The sequence below is a fragment of the Heterocephalus glaber genome, unplaced genomic scaffold (assembly GCF_053883595.1).
Source record: "Heterocephalus glaber isolate CG9 unplaced genomic scaffold, H.glaber_assembly_v1.0 deba00001757, whole genome shotgun sequence".
Lineage (NCBI taxonomy): Eukaryota > Metazoa > Chordata > Mammalia > Rodentia > Bathyergidae > Heterocephalus > Heterocephalus glaber.
The window spans coordinates 4,604,259-4,613,108 of record NW_028258454.1 but is presented as its reverse complement, the minus strand read 5'-3'; the positions used below and the strand labels follow the sequence as shown (position 1 = coordinate 4,613,108).

Below are 8,850 nucleotides of genomic sequence, written 5' to 3'. Positions count from 1 at the left end.
TATTGATTTATGTATGTTGATCCATCCTTACATTCCTAGGATAAATCTGACTGGGTCAGGATGTATGATCTTCTTGATGACCCTCTGTATTCTGCTTGCTGCTATCTTGTTGAGGATTTTTGCAACTATGTTCATTAGGGAGATTGGGCTTTAGTTCTCTTTTTTGGTTGGGTCTTTCTCTTCTTTTGTAACCAAAGTAACACTTGCTTCCAGGAATGAATTTGGAAATATTGCTTCCCTTTCAATTTCATTGATAGTGTTTCTCTAAATGTCTTGTAGAATTCAACAGTGAAACCATCAGGACCTGGGCTTTTCTTTGTTGGTAAATTTTAAATTATGTTTTCAATTTCACTGATTCTAATTGGGGTGTTTAGAATTTTTATATCTTCTTCATTCAACTTTGGTAATTCATATGTATCTAGAAATTTGTCCACTTCTTCTGTTTTCCATTTTATTAGAGTACAGGTTCTTGAAGTAGGTATTGATGATCCTCTGGATTTGTGCTGGATCTGTTGTGACTTCACCTTTTTCATTCCTAATTGCATGGATTTGAGCCTTTTCTTTCCTTTTTTTGATAAGGTTGGCTAAGGGTTTATTGATTTTATTTATTCTTTCAAAAAAACCAACTCTTTGATTCATTGATTTTTTTGTATTGTACTATTGGTCTCCATTACATTGATTTCTGCTCTGATCTTTACAATTTCCTCCTTTGTATGAGCTTTGGGTTTGTCTTGCTCTTCTTTTTCTAGGAGCTTGAGGTTCAGCATTAGGTTGTTTATTTGAGCTTGCTCTGTTTTCCCAGTATGGGCATTGACTGCTATGAATTTCCCTCTTAGAACTTCTTTCATTGTGTTCCATAGGTTCCTGTATGTTGTATTGACATTATCATTTAATTGTAGAAACTGTCTAATTTCTTCTTTAATTTCCTCTGTGACCCATTAGTTTTTCAGGAGAGTGTTATTCAATTTCCATGTTTGTGAACTTCTTGCAGTTTCTTATGCTATTGACCTCCAATTTAATTGCACTGTGGTCTGATAATATATAGGGGGTAACTTCAATTTCTTTGCACTTACTTAAACATGTTCTATGATCTAGCATGTGTTCTATTTTGGAGAATGACTCATGTGTAGCTGAAAAGAATGTATATTCTGATTTTGTGGGTTGGAACACTCTGTAGACATCTATTAAGTCCATTTGTTCAAAAGCTTTGTTCAGTTCTAGTATTTCGTTGTTCATTTTTTGTCTAGATGATCTATTTGTGACATTAGGGTATTGAGGCCCCACTGCAATTGTATTAGTGGTTGTTTGGTTTTTCATGTCCATTAGTATTTGTTTTGCATAGTTAGGGGCACTAGTATTTAGTGCATATATATTTATGGTTGTCATCTTTTCCTCTTAGATTGTTTGTTCCCTTTACAAGGATGTAGTGGCCTTCGTTGTCTCTCAATTAATTTTGGTTTGAAATTGACTTTGTCTGCAAGTAATATAGCTACCCTTGCTTTTTTTTTATCAGGTTCCTGTTCCATGGAAAACTGTTTTTCATCCTTTTACTTTCAATCTATGAACTTCTTTTTGAATTAGGTGTGTTTCTTGTATGCAGCATATTGTTGGATTTTGCTGAAGCTATACTCTTAAGTGAAATAAACTGGACACACATTGTGTAAATATTGCATTGTCTTTCTGGTGTAAAAAACTGAAAATGTAAATAGGGACCAAAATATATAGTAGACAATGTGAAATAACAAAATTAGTGTCCATCTCAAGAAACTACTTTCTTTCCTCATGCATAAGGCAAGTCTTCATCTTCTAAAGTTTTTCCATGAACTTATACCAATTAAGTTATCCATATCTTCAGGGTCAACTTCTAACTTGAGTTCTTAGGCTGTTTCTACCACATTTGCAGTCACTTCCTCCATTGAAGTATTAAACCCTTCTAAGTCATCTATAAGGTTTGGGATTAACTTCTTAATTCCTGTAATGTTGATATTTGAACCTGAAATGAAATATAAATGTTCTTAATGGAATCTAGAATGGTGAATTCTTTTCAGAAGCTTTCTGATATTTTTTGGCCCAGATCCATCAGAGGAATCATCATCTGTGGCAGTGTAGCCTTACTAAATGTAATTATTAATAAGAAGATTTGAAAGTTGAAATTATTACTGGATTCATGAGTTGTAAAGTAGATATTGTGTTAATAGAAATGAAAAAAAATTAGTCTCATTGCATATCTGAATCAGGTCTCTGGCATGGCCAGGTATATTGTCAATGAACATTATGCAGGGAATATATTTTTCTGCGCAGTTAGTTTCAACAGTAGGCTTAGAGTCTTCAGTACACTGTTTTGTAAACAGATGTGCTATCATCCAGACTTCGTTGTTCCATTTATAGAGCACAATTAGTTCATTCTTCAGGACCCTTGGATTTTCATCATGGTAAATGAGTTGGGTTCAATGTAGTCACCAGCTATATTACCCCTCATAAGAGAGCCAGTGTGTACTTTTAATCTCTACAGCCAGGTTTTGATTTATTCTTTCTAGCTATGAAAGTCCTAGATGGTATCTCCTTGCACTGTAAGGCTGTTTCATCTACACTAGGAATTCTGTTGACAGTAGCCACCTCCATCAATTTTCTTAACTAGCTCTTCTGGATAGGTCTCTGTAGCTTCTACATCAGCACTTCCTGCTTTGAATTGCACTTTTCTATTAGAAGAGATAGCTCTGTCCTTAAACATTATGAACTAACCTCCAACAATGTCACAGTTTTCTCCTGCACTTCTTACCTCTTTCAGGCTTCACAGAATTGAAGAGAATCAGGGTCATGCTCTGGATTTAGGCTTTGGCTTAGGGGAATGTTGTGTCTGGCTTGATCTTCTGTCCAGATCCCTAAAAATTTCTCTATACCAGCAATAAAGCTGTTTTGCTTTCTTGTCATTTATATGTTCAGCTCTTTAAATTTCCTTCAAGAAATTTTTCTTTGGAGTCACAACTTGATTGGTAGGTGAAAGAGGCTGAGGTTTTGACTTGTCTTCCTCACTAAGCAAAATCATTTCCAGCTTTTCACTTGAACGTGTTATTAGGATTATTATTTGGCCTCATTTCAGTATTGTTGTGAGGCTCATGGAGAAGGAAAAAGATGGGCAAATGGTTGGTTAGTGGAGCAGTCAGAGCACACACAACATTTATCATTTAAGTTTAATGTCTTATATGGGGATGGTTCATGATGCTCCAAAGCAATTATAATAGTAACATCAAAGGTCACTGATCACAGATCACCATAACAGACATAACAGTAATGAAAACATCTGAAATATTTTGAGAATTGCTGAAGTGTGACACAGAGGCAGGAAGTAAGCATGTACTGTTAGAGAAACAGTGCAGATAGACTTGCTGGATGCTGGGATGCCACCAGCTTTCCATTTATAAAAACAGAATGTTTGTAAGGCACAATAAAAAGAAATTCAGTAAAATGAAGTACAACCATTGTAACTAAGATAGGATTTGCTAAAGGCTCAAAGGGAAGTGCCAATAAAAATATTTCAGACAAAAATTCAGTGGAGGGAGTAAGCAAATCAAATTGGAAGAATGAAAAAAGCCTACATAGTAGTGGCCATATTGGAGCAATCTGGTATGAGATCATTAAAATAGCTGAACCACAGTGGTGGTGGTAAGGATGGGTGCCAAGGAGAATGAACAGCTATTAACATGGGAAAGTGTGTTAACAGAAAAGTTACCAAGTCTTAGTGACTGACTGGTGGCTAAGGAATAATCCTGGAGGAATAAAGAACATTGAGGTTTTAAACTCAAGTGACTGAAATTTCTTAACAGCACATGAAAATCAGAAGAAAGACCCATTGATCAATGGAGAGTGAGATGGACTTGGGTGTGTTTGTTGAGTATGATGTGACAGTTGTGTTTATCATCTGACAGAAGGCAGCTATTGGCGATATCTGCCTCCCTTGCTGTGATGCTCCTTGGTGCACCAGTGGTTTTTACACTTGGCTTTGAGCTGACCAGATTCCAGATGTGAAGCTAACTTTTCATGAACAGTAACTGGGGATTCATAGCCTGTGAGCTATCACATGTGTGATATATACATGAGGTAGCCTAGGTGTGTAGTAGACTATATTGCCTAGGTTTGGGTAAGTGCACTCCTTACTGTTGGCACAATGATGAGACTGTCTAAGAATCCATTGTGCAGGATGTATCCCCATTGTTAAAGGGTGAATAGCAAACTACACTTTCACTAGTTTTGGTGGGATCAAAATCAAGCATTTTAAAGAAAGATTAGGCTAATATGCAGTTGTCTACAATAATGGATACCTGCCCTTGGTATATACATTCCAAATATTCCTGGTTCTTGTGTCTGGAATGTTCTTACAAGCAAACAATCCCCCTTCCTGCACTGTCACCACCCCTCCCACAGCTCCTCCTTTGCCTGGATCCCTGCAAAGCCACTTGTTTTCTCTTTGACTAGTTAGTTAACACCCCAGCTCAGGTCTCAGCTGAAGTGTCCCTGCCTCTCTGAGGCCTATTTTATCCAACTTTTCCCCCTAGCACAGCGCTTAAAATACGGTAGATATTTATCTAGTTTTTGATCAACTGGAATTGAGTTTATTGTAATGGCTTATTATCTCTGCAGACCACATTATTCTTGACAAAGTGCTTAACACAACACAACTCTGTCAGACACATCACATTGCTCAACTGCTGAGGCAACTCATCTCCCTACTTTGGCATAAATAAATCTCTGCACACGTTTAGTTTACATTATCACTAGTAGATATTTAATTTACTTATCTTAGTCCTGTTTTTGCTGACAAAGAATTCTGCAGCTAACATTGTTGTGTCCATTTCTCTAACCATTTTTAAAGATTATTTCTTCAGGACACGTACCTACAATAAACTAACTTGATTAAAATGTATGAACATTTTTTCCTCTTGCTCTTTCTCTTTTTTGTGCTACTGGGGATCGAACCCACAGCTTCACAATGAGTTATATATTAAGCCCTTTTTATTTTTATTTTGAGACAGGATCTCATTAAATTGTTCAAGCTAGGCTTGAACTGTGACTTTCCTGCCTCGGCTTCTCTCTGTCTTTGTCTCTCTTTCTCTCCCTCCTTCTTTCCCTCTTTCCCTTTCTTTCTCTTTCCCTCTCTCTCTCTCTCTCTAATATTTATATCAAAATTGATTTCAACTTTTATTCATATCATCAGTGAAGCATCTCTGCATCCCAGTGAGTAGCAAATTAAATTTGGGGGCATAGTTTTCATACTTCCTAAATTCTGAAACTTTATTTTGAATTGGTTGAAAATGAATCACTTCTCAGCCTTTTGGCTAAGATCAAGTGAAAGTTTACTGTCATCCTTTTTTTGTGTTCTGCTTATTTAAAAAAAAAATCCATTTCAGTGAGCAGGCATGTTGCTGTCACACAATTATTTATTCTCCTACAGTTTTCTTATTCAGTATCATGACTTTTATTCTGAAAGGCAATGTGATTTTTTGCCAAAACCATAGACAATTTCCCTAAAGGACTTTGTTTTGCATGTCTCAAATTGAACTGTCATCTAGTTCACTGATCCAACCAGAGTGATAATATATTTTAAACAAATAATTTAGGAGGATTTCTCTTGCCAAAACCAAAAGTGCTTTAAAAATGAAACCAATACTAATAGTAATAATTTACAAAAATACTATACCTTATGCTGTAAAACCACATATTGCAAATAATCAACTATATTTTAGTATCTTAGTTCACAATATTATGAGGCAGTTGAGAGGATTAAGAGAATAATTTTTTTTTATAGACCTATGACAAAAACTAATCACCAAATGGAGAGGTTAACAGTTTCCCTTGACTGGCTAGTGCATGAATAATGAAAACTGGAGTTTTGATACAGTAATATTTTATATTAACTCGGAACACTTGACAGCCAAGATCAGGTCAACAAACTTTTTCTGTAAAAGGCTGATAGTAAAAATTTTAGACTTTGTGGGATTATGGGGCCTTTCTGTTGCAAGTACTTAAGTTTGCTGCTTTTATGCAGTACAGACAATAAGTAGACAGACAGGCATGGCTTAGTTCCACTCAAACTGTTTACCAACATGCTGGTGGGAGGTGGTGGCCTACCTGATAGATATGTCAGATACAGGAAGGGGAATTTCAGAATATCACCGAATCCAAAGCTTAATTGTTACAAAACATAAGAACATTAATAAAATCATGTTACAAATGATATGAAGAACAGACATTAAGCCCAATTAAAATAAATCATAGGTAGATAAAAGAAAGTCTGAAATAACATCATAGAAGTTTTACAGCTGGTGTGAAAGAAATAAAAAAAAAACTGGGATAGGACAGGGTGGAGCCTCTTTCTTGGTTCAAGGCAAGAGGGACCATGGTTGAGAGGGTGCTAGCTACAGGTGGAGGGAACTGGGGACAATTCTTGCTGCTTGGACCACAGTGTGGTCTCAGTGTCAGAAGCCTCAGGTGAAAGGATCTTGCTTCTTCAGGCATCTAAGAGGGAAATGAGCTACTGAGATGGAATTTTCTTGGTGGGTAATGAGTGGTTTCTGCCTGGTCTCACTTGGTCTTAGCACAATGGTGATCTCAGAACCCAGCGAAGAACCAGATTTCCTGAAAGTCATATTATAATGGCTTTATTTATCTTCCCCTAAATCTAACCACACCCACTGGAAAGGCCCTGAGGTGCTGCCTTGTGTGTGGTAAGCCCTGTAGTCACCCTGGAATCTTTGTGGTGCCATCTCATTGACCATTGCCTTTATGTCCTGGGCACACAGCTGGAACATCAGGGAGCCCACTGTGTCAAAAGGTAATATGTATTTCTGTCCATGAAGATATGGCATTTGGCTTTAAACCACAGTGGCTTAAATGAATCCAGATCTGTTTTTGCCATAAAAGATTACATACATTCATATATATTATATGTTCATGGCTCAGATTCCTTTTGTGCCACCATTCTTAGCCTATGGTTTTTATTTTATGGTTGCTTGCATCTCTCCATTAAGTCCACAGTTCAGGCAGGAAAAAGACAGAAAAGGAAATGCTTTGAGCGAAACCTTATCAAATGGCAACATTTGGTTTCCATAGAATGTGAAAAATTTATAAATATCTTAATTGCCTCTGTAAAATAGCACTTGGGCTAGAGAACTGTACTGAATGCTCAGCTTCTTTCCTATTCAATTCTATGATAGGCTTTTTCCTGAAATTTTGGTCTAAAATATAATAGACCTTTGGCTATAACTTTAAAAATAGAGCTTTGGTTTAGCTTTGATATTTCTTTGTTGATTTTTTTTTTGTCTTGTTGATTTGTTTACTTGTGAAAGTGGGGTATTGAAGTTTCCCACTATGATTGGGTTGGTGTTTATCTGGTAGTGTTTGTTTTATGGAGTTGGGTACACCAGTATTTGACCTTCCTTGTCTCTTTTAATAAGCTAAAGTTTGAAGTCCACCTTGAGAGTAAAATTGTTATCCCTGCTTGCTTTTGGGGTCCTGGTGCATGAAATAGTATTCTCTGTCCTTTGATTTGTACTCTATGAATTGATTTTTGGATTAGATGTGTCTCTTGTATGCTGCAAACCATTAAATTTTGTTTCTAACCCAGTCTTCCGGGCTGTCATTTAATTGTGGAGTTGAGGTCATTTATTTTGAGAGTTATCACCAAAAGATAGAGACACAATGGAATACTACTCTGCCATAAAGAAGCATAAATTTGAATCATTTATAGAAAAAAGGAGGCATCTTGAGACCATAATGTTAAGTGAAATAAATCAGACACAAATGCTTAAATATTGCAAACTTCTCTTAAATGAGAAACCCAAAGTATAAATAATTTTAAAAGGAAAGGAAAAGATAGAAAATAATAAATAGGGTGATACCCTCACTGGAGGAAAGATAGTCTCTTTAAAAAATAGTGCTGGAAAAATTGGGTTTCAACTTGCCCAAGAGTAAAACTAGACCTATATCTCTTGCCATGCACTAAACTAAAATCGAAATGGATTACAGATCTAAATATTAAAATAGAAATGCTGAATTGGCTGGAACAGAGGTTAGGTAGAACTCGTGAAGATATTGGTGTAGGAAAAGATTTTATGAACAAAACTTCAGTTGCCCATGACCTAGCACAAACAATCAACAAGTGGGATCTCTTCTTATTAAAAAGCTTCTGCACAGTAAGAAAAACCACCAGCAGTGTGAAGAGACAACCCACAATGTGGGAAAAAATCTTCACCTGCTCTTCCTCAGACAAAGGTCTACTATTTCAAATCTATAAAGATCTTAAAAAGAGCAAACCGACCAAATTTAAAGACCCAACTTGAAAATGGGCATCTGAAATAAACAGACATTTCTCAGACAAAGAAGTAGAAATAGCAAATAAATACATGAAAAAATGTTCAACATTACTGGTCATTTGAGAGATGCAAATAAAAACAACACTGAGATTCCACCTTACTCCAGAAAGAATGGCTGCTATCATGAAATCAACCAATAACAAATGTTGGTAGGGCTGTGGGGAAAGAGGAACCCTGCTCCACTGCTGCTAGGAGTGTAGATTGGTGCAACCACTGTAGAAATCAGTATGGATATACCTCAAAGAACTAGGCCTGGAAGTCCCATTTGACCCTGCTATTCCCTTGCTGGGTATCTTCCCCAAAGAATCGAAAGAATCATACCACAGTGATATATGTGCGCCCATGTTCTTAGCAGCACAGTTTGTAATAGCTAAAACTTGGAAACAGCCCAAATGTCCATCAACTGGAGACCAGATAAAGAAAACGTGGGGTTTCTTAAGAAAGTGGAGTACTACTCAGCCGTAAAAAATGAGAAAATAGA

At 36.5% G+C, this 8,850-nt stretch overlaps 1 long non-coding RNA gene across 1 annotated transcript in view; it reads left to right on the top strand.

Annotated features, from left to right (window-relative positions):
* Positions 1 to 8,850, top strand: part of LOC147821241 (uncharacterized) — a 167,912-nt gene that overhangs the window by 100,091 nt on the left and 58,971 nt on the right. The window lies entirely within an intron of this gene.